Raw genomic sequence first — 12,711 nt, forward strand, 5'->3', positions numbered from 1 at the left:
TAGAGCAGAGCCAACCTGTTCTTGGAGTGAATTGCAGTTTTGCTTAGGTCACAGACTTTTTAGTGGCCAGCAGCATTGAAATGGGTTCTTTTTAATGGTGTTAAGTATAAACGAGATGCAAAGGGAGAGTGTGATAATTATAAAGTTGTGTTTATAATGAAGACAGTCTGTGTAAGAAACTGCTAATATATTTGTACCCATGAATTATTGGAAATAAAAACACCCTTCTTATTATCAGAAGTTATCTGATATTAAACTGTCAGATAAACAAGGGACTTTATATTCCAAATGCCGTTTCTTTAACGATTGTATTTTTTTAATTGAGTTTTAAAGGCCTTCACATTTATCCTGGGTATATTTGTGGCCATGTTCATATATTCAAAAAGATATGAAGAGTTGCATAATAATCTGGTGAATTCAGGGCTGTCAGAACAAACTGCTAAGGCATTAAAAGCAAGATCATTTTCAGGTCATTATAGGTTGATTGATTATTTTGAGCCAAAATGTCCACTAACTCTTCCATTTGTTTTTGATTAAAGACAAAAGAAGCTCATTTTAATCTTGTTACATTAATTATTTTCTCTCTGGTGAAGTACAGAAATTGTGTTGGTATATTTTACTTCAATATTACTTGTATTATGACTGGTAGATTGTGGCTCAATTTTCTTTTCAGTATAAAAATGATTAGAAAAATTGAGAAAATATTTCATGTTTTGTTTGATACACAAAAGACAAGCCAATATAACAACATTTGTTTGTGAATAATTCTGCATCAAGTTACCTGAGCCTATTCACCTTTATCCCTTTGAAACAAATTGTAATAGAAAATAAGATACTGGTAGGTTATGTCCAACTACCTAAAGTATACCTTTAAATCAAAAGTACATTAATAATGTTTAGAGAGTGAAAACATTTAGGCATTTCTTGTGGTGCTCATTGGCCCAATTTATTGCCTCAGCAACATTCTAGGGGAAGGAGGAGGACAAGGGCCTGGTAGAGATGCTTGGTGAGGCTGGGAGTTAGGAGTTGAGTGGTGCTGATGAGGCAGTGCCAGGGGTAGGAAAGGTAGTGATGGATGATGGTGGTGTGAATGATTGGTGCTGTAATATGTCCCAAGAAATTTTCAAATGTTACATTAGTTAATCATCTCTTTTATAATGTGAGACAGATTTTATTATCTCCATTTAATATATAAAGACACTGGAGTTCATAAAACTTACTCAGGTTCTCAAATTGGTAAGCTGGAGTCGGAGTCTGACCACTGTTTTCCCAACCCCAAAGTTCAAATTTCTTCTGCTAGGTTTAGATCAGACTTTGTTATTGTGCGACACTTGGCTGCTTCCAAAGATTGGGGTACTTCAAGAAGGTGGAATTGTGCCAAAGTCTTTTTTAAGTCTGGAGGAACTTCAGGAAGATTTTGGGAAGTTTGACTTATATATGTAATTATTCTATTTTTACATATATGTAAGTAGGGACATTTTTCTGAAACATAGGTGCCCTGTAGACAAACTGCTTTTCTCTGAGTCTAATGCCTTCATTTTGGATGCTTTGCCTATAGAAGTAACACACTGGAATTAATTACACTGAAGAGTTATTTACAAGAAGCTTTTTTCCAGTAGTACCTAGACTTGCATTTTAAGGACTTCTTAATATTACTTTGCTAAGTAAGGGGAAATATACTATGGGGTAAAAATATACAGATGGATTTCCCACCCAAGATATCAGAATACAGTTGCAATCTCAGTTCCAAAGTTGGGGAGAAAGATGAACCCAGTTAGTAAGAAAGTGAGTTCTAAGCAAGGAAGCACTACTGAGTTCATAGAAGAATAAATCCTAATGAGACCCAATCTTACCTGGAACGTAGTGAAAACTTACTGGTAGACACCTTAGTGCTGACACTTGTGAGCCAGAGTAGAGATAAGATCTTGGCACTTAAAGACCAATGGGCTTACTGCTGGGAGAATTATCCAGAACAACTGCAGCTATGTTCTACTAATCAGACCCACTGCTACTGTTTGATATCAGGGCTATATGTCTCACCCAAATTAATCTGTGTTAGTAAAGTAGGCCATTTAATGGTCAGCTTTCTCCATGAGAAAACATTCCTTTTAATCCTGAATGTGTTACACACTCTAAACGTATGGTGCTTGTGGGGTAAGTTCTGGTTTTTACTGCCTCCTAATCTGTTTATTCATCAATGACCTTCAATAGAAATTATTCATTTGTTTGTTCATTTATTCACCAAATATTTAATGTGAACCTACTATGTGTAGAGCTTTGTACTAATCACTAGGAACACAAAAGTTTTTAAGAGTGGATGAGTCTTTGTCCCATGCAACTCATTGTATAATGGGTGTACAAATAAATATGCAATCCATAAAATATAGCATGATTACTGTCATGATCAGGGAAGCACTGAATGCCATAGGTGCACAGAAGAGGGTACCTTACCCAGATATGAGGATTCAGGGAAGACTTCCTGGGGGAAGTAAGATGCTTACATTTAAGTCTTTACACAGTTACTCCAGTTACAATGTAAACAGTAGGTTGGTGGGAGGGAAGTAGAGGAAGGGAGATCATTTAGAATGCCAAAAGAGCGATCTAGACAAGAAGGGATGATCTGCATAGGGAAGCAGAGAAAAGAGAACAGTTTTAAGATCTGGGAGGTACAATCTGTGCTAGTCTTTGATTGGATATAAGCACTGAGGGAGAAGGTATTTTGGGGAATGATGCTCAGATTTTGGGTTTGGACAACTGAGTGGATAGAGGAGCCAATCATAGGGTAGTGAAAGTGAGGAGATGAGTAGTTTGGTTTAGGACATGGCAAATTTGAGTTACCTATGGGACAACAAAAAATATATGTTCTGTAGATTGCTGGGCATCATGTATGATGCTGGGGATTCAAATGTTACTATCATCAGTAAATAAATCATAATGAAGTCATAGAAATCAACAGTGCTCACTCTCAGGGTCCTACCAGCTACTGGACTCCTATGTTCATGGTTTAGCTTGCTTTTGGTAATTTAAAAGATAAAGATGATAATATGATGAATACCAATTTTTAAGAAAGAGGAGACAGGAATGAAAAATCTCATGCATACTCCAAGGCACTGATGCAGGTTTCTCAGAGCTCTGAGTATGTGGTCTGGAATATTTTATGGAAGTAACACCTTGAGTACATTTTTCCTGTCATTTTCTTTGGTGTGGAATTTTCTGGTGGGTTATTTAGTGTATATAAAAATATTTTGCAAAAATAGTGCTGAGATTTTGGTAGTGGGTTTAAGGATTAAATGGAATAAAGATGAAAACATTTTAAAGGCGATCCTGGGTGTATAAATTCTCAAGAAAAAAAAGTGTTGATTATGGTGTTTCCAACATGAATGTAATATACACATGTACAAACACACAAAGTTTATTATTATTAGGCACTCTGGTTATAAAAGAAGTGCCATCCAGATTGTCAACAGGCACAGGAAAAACTGCTCAACATGTGCTGTGTGTGTATACTCAGACACACACAGACAATGGAATATAACTCAGCCATAAAAAAAGAATAAAATATTGTCATTTGTGACAACAAGGATGGACCTTGAGGGTATTATGCTAAGTGAAATAAAGTCAGACAGAGAAAGACAAATACCATGTGATTTCATTTATATGTGGAATCTAAAAAATAAAACAAGCTAACAAACATGAAACAGAAACAGACTCATAGATACAGGGAACAAACTAGTGGTTTCCCGAAGGGAGGACGTGGGTGAAACAATTGAAGGAGATTAAGAGATACAAACTTCCAGTTATAAGATAAATAAATCATGTGCATGTGAAATATATAGCATAGAGAAACAGTCAATAATACTGTAATGACTTTGTACGGTAATAGATGGTAACTAGACTTACCATGGTGATCATTTTGTACTGTATAAAAATGTTGAATCACTATGTTGTACACCTGTAACTAATATAATATTGTAGGTCAATTATACTTCAATAAAAATAAGATAGCTTCTAAAAAAGAAATACCCTAGTTTCATGCATTTTTTTCAAAATACTTCCATTCTGTAATTCACTTAAAAATATTTTATGTTTACAAAAATACACGTGTGTTATGAGTCCACAATTTTACCTAATTAATGCCTTTGTGAATTAATCACTATTAGGTAAGTTTCCCATGGTAGTTTGCGGGATGAATGTGGAGAGTTCAGAGAAATGCAAATTTTAATATTACAGAAGAGCAATTATTAGGTTCAAGTGATTTTTGTGTTCTGGTATGGTTATATAATCCTTCACATTTTTTTCAAAGAACTCTATATATCCAGACATTCACTAACATTTGGCCCTACTCTTCATTATCCTTGCTTTTATCATTTCCATTAAATGTCTTATATATTTTTGGAAATATGATTTACATATTTTGATATGATTAACATGGTAATCTAAGTTAGCAATGAGTTTTATCCTTTAAAATATTTCTACTGTAGACTATATTGTTTTATATTTGATTTTATTAGTAAAGTTTCCTCCCAGATTTATTGACATATAATTTATACAAAGGAAAATTCACCCATTAAGTGTACAGGCTGATGAACTATGGCAATTGTATGTAGTTGTGTAACTACCACCACAATAAAGATATAGAAAATACAGAAAATTTTCATCACCTTAGTCCATTCCCTCCTCACTACAATTTGCCTTTTCTGGAATTTCATATAAATGAAATTATACAGGATGTAGTTTTTGTGTTTGACTTTTTTCACTTAGCATACTGGTTTTGAAGTTCATTCATGTTTTGTATGTCAGTAATTTGTTTATTTTTATTGGGGGACAGTATTCTAATAGAATAGATATACCACAATTTGTTCATCAGCTGATGGACATTTAATGCTTTTATTACCAGTTATTATATATTTTGAATAACGTTGCAATGTATATTTATAATGCAAGTATTTTTGCAGATATGTTTTTTCATCTTTCTGGTGTAAAAACTTAGGAGTAGAATTTCTGGGTTGTATACAGGTGTGTAAGGTGTACAGTGAGGTAGGTGAGACACTGCCAAACTGTTTTACAAAGTGGCTGTACCTTTTGCATTCCATCAGCAATGCAGGAGTCCCATATCCTCCACAACACTTGGTATTGTCAGTCATTTTAATTTTAGTTATTCTGGTGGGTATTAGTGAAGTTTTAAGTTGTGGATTAGTGTGTGACTTAAAAAATTTTCTCTACTGAAGTGAAAAAGTAAAGGTAAATTTTATTTGCACTTTCAGTCTGGTCATCTACCAGCACAGACTTGGAATATACAAGCCCTGGTTTTATTGTACTGAAATACTTTCCTTTTCATAAAGTGAAATATTAAAGTGTGTTGGTTTCAGTTTGATAATTCAAATACTGCCATTTTAATGTGTCTCATCATATATCTATTTTATTACATTCTATGTCATCCCTCATATTTTGGATAAAAATACTTTTGTTTCCTTTCTGACTTGGAAATTGTGAATGTGTGTTTCTTTCTTCTTTTCTTATGCTTGGAATGGGTCAGTAATAAATTTTTTTGCTCATTTTTTTCCTTAGCATACTTTCAATTCTATATAAGGCCGCTAGAATTGTTGGGAACTGATTGTTTTTAATCATGTATAATATTGTCAAAAGCTTCTATTCTCTTCAAGAATATTTATTTTACTTTTAAAGATGGTGTTTCACTAAATTATGAGATAATTGTGTTTGACAGATAATGGTTAGTAGCCTATAGAAAATTCTTCTGTGAGTAAAGGTAGCTGTCATAACTCAGTATGAATATATGATTTTGAAGTAATTGTTTTTGTTTGTTTTGTTTGTCATAAAATAGTATAACATTTAACAAATATATTTTTGGCTTCTTTTATTATGGAATCTTAAAACTATGCAAGATCCTAGTTCTATAAAGAGTCTACAATTTAGTGGAGGAGAAAAAAACCCCAAAAAACAAACAAAACCCCTAGTAATTCAAGTTGAGAGGAATCATTCCTCCCTACTACTGACTTTTTCTTTCATATGAAAAGAACTCAATATTCCTGGAGGCCTTCTTTTTTTAAAAATTTATTTTTAATTTTTAATAAAGTATAGTTGACCTACAATATTATATTAGTTTCAGGTGTACAACATAATGATCTGATATTTTTATAGATATTTTATATAGTTTTTATAAAAATTATCTATATTCCTTGTGCTGTAGAATACATCCTTGTATCTTGTTTATTTTATACCTAGTAGTTTGTACCTCTATATTCTTGTTTCTACTCTGCAAGGAGGCAGAGTAAACTACTTTGCTGCTGGGCATTTATCATTAGTCCATGCTTATTATTTAGATGGAATGAAAATACCACAGGACTTGAGCATGGGGATTATGGTTTTTCTGCTCATTTTGGGCCAGTGGGAAGCAAAGGTTTTGGTAAGGATAGTCAAAAAGATGGGTGCAAAGTTTCTCTTGGGTGGGTGTCTCAAGGTTTGACTGGAGGGGAGAAAGGTAGCAAGCCCACCTGGGCTCTCTTACTGAGCTATATCTTCTATCTAGCCCTCATTATTAATGATGGTGATATCTTGGTTTCATTTGCTGACTCTTTTGTCTTATCTCTAAGTTGACATAGACTCCATATGGGAAACAGGGTGCCATTTATTGGAACCCCTCAAAGACTCCAACTTATGGTAGGTATCAGGAGCTATACTGACATAGGCTGTGGCCTAAGTGTCATCTCTTGTAAGTTGCTAAAATACTTCCTTTTGAAGTCTGTCCCCTGTACTGAACTGTCAGCGAGGAAAGCTGTCTTATTCTTGTTCAAACTATTTGGTGCCCCTACCTGTGGTAGCACTCTACATTCTGTACTGTTGGGTTTAGTTGCGGCCATGTGACTCACTTTGCCAATGATATGTGAGTGGAAGTGACATGATATTTCTGGGCTGAGCCAGCACTTCTGCAATCATGGAAGCATGTATTAAAAGGGAGCCTCTGTCAGCCTAGGCCCTGGAGTGAAGACCATGTGGAACAAAGCCCTTTGCTAATCTGCATGAAATGTGCAACATATGAGAATTAATTTATTTCTTTAAGCTGCTGAGATTTTTCAGGTTAGCATAGCATATGTACTAATGCTGACTCATTCACAGTTTCTTACTCCTTGGACAAGGATTGACTAATCAAATACATTGTGATCTTTGGTATAAATGTGAGATCTCACCATTTTTTTTTTTTTTTTTTTTTTTTTTTGCTGTACGCGGGCCTCTCACTGCTGTGGCCTCTCCCGTTGCAGAGCACAGGCTCCGGACACACAGGCTCCGCGGCCATGGCTCGCGGGCCCAGCCGCTCCGCGGCATGTGGGATCTTCCGGGATCGGGGCACGAACCCGTGTCCCCTGCATCGGCAGGCGGACTCTCAACCACTGCGCCACCAGGGAAGCCCAAGATCTCACCATTTTAAGAATAGGTTTCTCTGGAGCAGGTAAGGATGGGAAAGACCTCTGCATTAAATGTAAGTGTGGATCATAAACACATACCTAATTCTGAAAAGTTGAATTGACCATTCATACTCATGCATATTAGATAACCCAGCAGAGATCAGAGTTTATATGAACTGGTTACCAGCAAGTATGTTTCGATGGTGAAGTGAGAAGGAACTATAGTTTGGGACAGAGTAGGTAGATGAGTACAGCATGACTGTTAGCCAAATTTAAATAGTGACTTCTGAGTAAGCAGTCACTTCAAAACAAAGAAACTGCAAGCAATCTAGTTAGCAAGGCATAACACATTCCATTTCGTTAGTAGCATTCACAATTTTTTTTTTTTTTTTTTGCGGTATGCGGGTCTCTCACTGTTGTGGCCTCTCCTGTTGCAGAGCACAGGCTCAGAGGCCATGGCTCACGGGCCCAGCTGCTCCACGGCATGTGGGATCTTCCCGGACCGGGACACGAACCCATGTCCCCTGCATCGGCAGGTGGACTCTTAACCACTGCACCACCAGGGAAGCCCAGCATTCACAATTTACTGCCCATACTGATCTTTACCTTACTCTGTTGCTATACCTTTTTTCTTTTCCCTGTTTTCTTGCATTTCTTTTTACATACACAAGTACCAGCCACATTAGAATCTGCAAGGTGTTTGTTCAAAGAGAGAAGTGTTCACCAATATTTTATAAATGGTAGGGTTATGATTTCTTCTCCATTTATCTTTTAATTCCATCGCCATTCACCACATAATGACCACATCAAATCACAATGCAAAGTGGGTAGAAATTGAGCTTTCTGATGTTTATCTTGTTGAGGGCTTTGTCTCATTATTTGATATTTCAGGATTTATTACTTCACCATATAGTTTAATAGTCTCAAACTGGATGTTCACGGTATTCTGTAAAGTTGCGGTAGTTATTTATTAAACACACATAAAACTTTTTGCTTTGTGTTTTCATTTTCATAATAATCTGATTCCTGGCCATGTGATTTCAGTGGCAGTGTTTGAATTTATACATTAGTTTGGTGCTAATTAAAGATTAAGTGACATGCTATGCAATGTAAATGAAGGTTCCAGCTATGCTTCAATAGACCAAACTGGTGTCAGATTGAGTCTCATATAGCACAGGGTAGTAGCAGCAGGTTGAACTCACAGTAACTGTGCTAAAATCAACAGTACCATATGTACATGGAGAATGGATCTTTACATGAAATACACACGAAGTCTGAGTGTGAAATAAATTGCAATTTTTCAGTAGAACTAAGTACAGTGGTAAGTATACAATGAAGCATTTTTGATTCCTCATTCCAGACATAATTAAATTAAATGTATCCCTTTAATAAATAATCCCATAATTCCACAATACAAACATTCACTTCAAATCAACAAGACACATAGAATTATCAAGAAATACTCAATTAAAATTGGTTGCTGAGGAAGGTTTTCTTTGAAGATTAGGCATTATATTTAAATTCTGATTATCCCAAACTACTAAACAAAGCCATACATTTAATAATAATGTAGTCTTACACATGAAGATAGAGGTACCTCAGAACCAGTTTTATAAACTGTAGATGAACCCCATCTCTACCAGGAGGCTTAGGGCTACAGAGAGCATTTCTATTGAGACAGTTATTGCTGGTTCCATAGAGGAGCAGGGTAGATAGGCTTTTTCTTCATCTTAAGTCAGGTGACAGGGGTTTCAGTGAAAGGGCTGAGAGAGTTCAGTGCATGGTCTCAATGGGCTGGTACCTCACTTCTCATGAGAAATTTACAGGGGAGACTATGACTAGCTGGTTATTCAGACTATGGAGGAAAGAAGATGGGCTTCACTATTTGCCCTAAGACAAAGGATGCATGAGTGTTTCCACTGAGCAGTTGAGGGCTGTGTGATATTGTGAGACTGAGGGATCACCTTTGATCCTGCTTAAGAGGATATCCTGGAGGGGCAAGGTGACCCCACCAGAGAAAACTGCTTACTTCTGGGCTGAGGGAGAAGATAAAAGAAAATGGTAGAGAGAAACATTCACACAAGTCAAGGACACTGTATTTGGGAGATCTCCAGTGGCTGGGCAAGGGATCTTTAAGGACATCCAAGAAAAAGAATCAGCTCTGTCCATCAACTTCAGAGATAAGCAGCTCTAAACACTTGATAATCCTAGAGACTACCAGGGCCAGCTGAAAACTATCAATAAAGTAAAACCTCTCCTTTCTCTCCAGCTAGAGGTAGAGCATTGAATAAGTAAGAGAAGGGCATATACACCTTGGTGCTCATCAAGGGGGTACTGCAAGGATGCAAATCTGCAAATTCTGGTCCAGCCACTAAAGCATATAGGGAGGAGGCCAGTTACCCGTATGCCATTTACCCCTTCAATGCTGCTGCTTTCACCTCATTTTCCTTAGGGAAGAAATGGGCAGGGAGTGACTATCAGAGTAAAGAGAAAAGAAGCCAAACACATCCTTTTCCCCAGCTGCAAGTTTTCCACTGCAGCAGCACGAGACTGGTGGGTGAGAAGGTAATCTGTAGACAAAGTTGAGAATTTTACTTAGTGTACTACGTCATTTCCCATCACTCCTCTACTGAGAACTCTTCAGTGGTTTTTCATTCCTCTCACAGTAAAAGCCAACATTCTGTTTCATGGACCATGACCCTGCTACTCAGAGAACTGTCCATAGGTTGGCAACATCAGCATCACCTGGGAACATATTAGAAATATTGAATCTCAAGCCCCACCTCAGACCTACTAACTCTGAGTCTGCATTTGAACAAGATCCCCAGGAGATTCACATGTTCATTAAAGTCTGAAAAGCACTGACCTAGAAACCCCTCCCCCTACTTATCTCTTATAGCTCACCTACCAATACTCTCGATTTTTCCATAGCAACTACTGCGATTCTTCAACACACCAGACTCATTCTTGCCTCAGAGCTTTAGAATTGACTATTTCTTCCTTGAATGCCCTTCCCCAAATATCTGTACACTCATTCTCTCTTCCTTTGCCTTTATTCCTCTTAATGAGGTCAACTTATAATGAGCCCTGCATTTAAAACTACATCTCCATATGCCAGCGATCCAAACTTCACTTACATTGCTGATTTTTTTCCCTTAATATTTAATACCTTTTAACATACTGTAGAATTTACCTACTATGTTTATTGTCTGACTTCCTGAGAATATAATCCTCAATGCCTGGGATTTTTGTCTGTTTTGCCTACTGATGTTTCCTTAGTCCATAGAAAAGTACCTGCCACATAATAGGTGCTTAATAAATATGTGTTGAATGAGTGTGTAGAATGAAATATTTAAAACTTCAAAAAATTACCAGTTTCTCTAAGTGCTTCATATGATTAAGGCAGGCAAAATCCCTGTAAAGCACATTATTTTATTGGCATTTATGTTTTCACCAAGAAGGCCACTGAACAAAATAAGCAAGTTATCCTAATTGAAGAATATGAGATTTTAGTCATCTCCACAATTCCAATGAAGGAAGCTTGATTTAAAACAATTTAATTCTTTCATACTTACCCAAATGAACTTCTCTCCTGAGAGTCCAAGGAAACACAAAGAGATTCAGCTAACAATTTTATTAAGACTAGTGTCTGAAAGTTATGTGTATTGCCCTTTCTTCCAAAGAAACTAACCTGATTTTTTATTTTCAGTTTCCATCCAAATTTGAATGTTTTGTTGTATGAGCTCTCCTGCTCTTGGCGAACAGACCTGTTTCTAAGAAAGGCTAAATATGCTCATAAAGGAGACTCAAAGGGCTTCTTGGACAACAACTAATTTTTATAACACGGCATTTCGATGAGTTAAGTGTAAGTAAATCAGAAACAGATGGATTACATAGCCATTGAGACCCACACATTTGAAAAACAAGTGAAACATTTGTGTTCTGTATCTAAGATATAAAAATAACATGTATAGTTTAAAACAAAACTTTTCTAGTTTTTTTTTTACCATTTTTTGACTCAAAGATCATGTTTCTTATGTGCCTTTTTGACGAAATGTTTCCTATTTATAAACTTCCTCTTCATAACATTTACAGGGTAATCAAGTTGCTCTAATCTCTTAATTTTGAACCAAGGTAAATATTTTAATAATGTAATCAAGATAGTCTAAACTTACATTTTCTTCTGTTTTAATACAACGGATAGCAAAGCATTTGCTTTGTTTTAGTTAGTGTTTTGTTTAGTATTCTTTTGGTTACAAGGAACAGAGACGTACATAGACTAGTTCAAGAAATAAGCTTTCTACAATACATGGATACAGAGATAGGAAGAAATTCATGTACTTGAGCATGGCTGCATACATGAGCATCTCCACAGCAGAACATCAAGGCAAATTGAATTTGAAAGCCACTAGAAATGGCTAATGGCTGATCTTTCTCATGGAGTTTTGCTAGTGGCTTTCTCTGCTCATCTGAACCATTTTACCTCATTTTGCTGATTACTGACCTCATAAATTCAGCTTCAGCTTCAAATGACTCATAGTGGCTCTGGGTCACTTTGTAATCTTTCAGCTCAGCTGCCACAACTGTCTGCCTTAGACGATATAGTTTCAAATTCCTGAAAGAAGATTCTGATTGGCCCAGCTCAAATTTTGAACCCAGTTGCTGATCACTCAATGTTATGGCTGCGCTGTCTGGTGCAATCAGCTGTGGCTGAGAAAGCCAGGTTCCCTGTACAAGAGGGAATAGGCGTCGAGATTGGTGGCTCAGGTTTAAATGTTCTAAATACAGACTCCAGGATTCATCAGCAGGAAAATAATTTCCAGCAAAATATTTTGGCCAAATATGTTCTTTGGGAAATAAAAAATATTTTATTGTTCATTTCTCTTTTCAAGAATTGAAATTTTTTAGATTTTAAATTTAGCATGCCAAAATTGGAAAGGGTGTGGATGACTTTCAAAGTATAGAATTCCATCTAATCTGTCTGGATTTTAAGGAAACAACAATAACATCAGTTACATGACCACTTAGGGGATGTGTCTTTGGAGATAGTTTATTGTACTGTTTTAAATATAGTCACTCTTTTTTATTTTCCCATGATCCCTGAAATATTCCTTGAAAAAGTAATCTTTGATTTGATACATGCTAATCTCATAACAGGCTTTACATTAAACAAACAAACAAAAAAGCCAAGACAGACTTGGGAAACTTGGAGGATATCCAGTAAAACCCTGATAACAATTGAAATAGGTTTTGTTTTGCCTGGAGAAGGCAGAAGAGAGAAGAAACCATA

This window comes from Hyperoodon ampullatus (assembly GCF_949752795.1).
Source record: "Hyperoodon ampullatus genome assembly, chromosome: 17".
Taxonomy (NCBI): Eukaryota; Metazoa; Chordata; class Mammalia; order Artiodactyla; family Ziphiidae; genus Hyperoodon; species Hyperoodon ampullatus.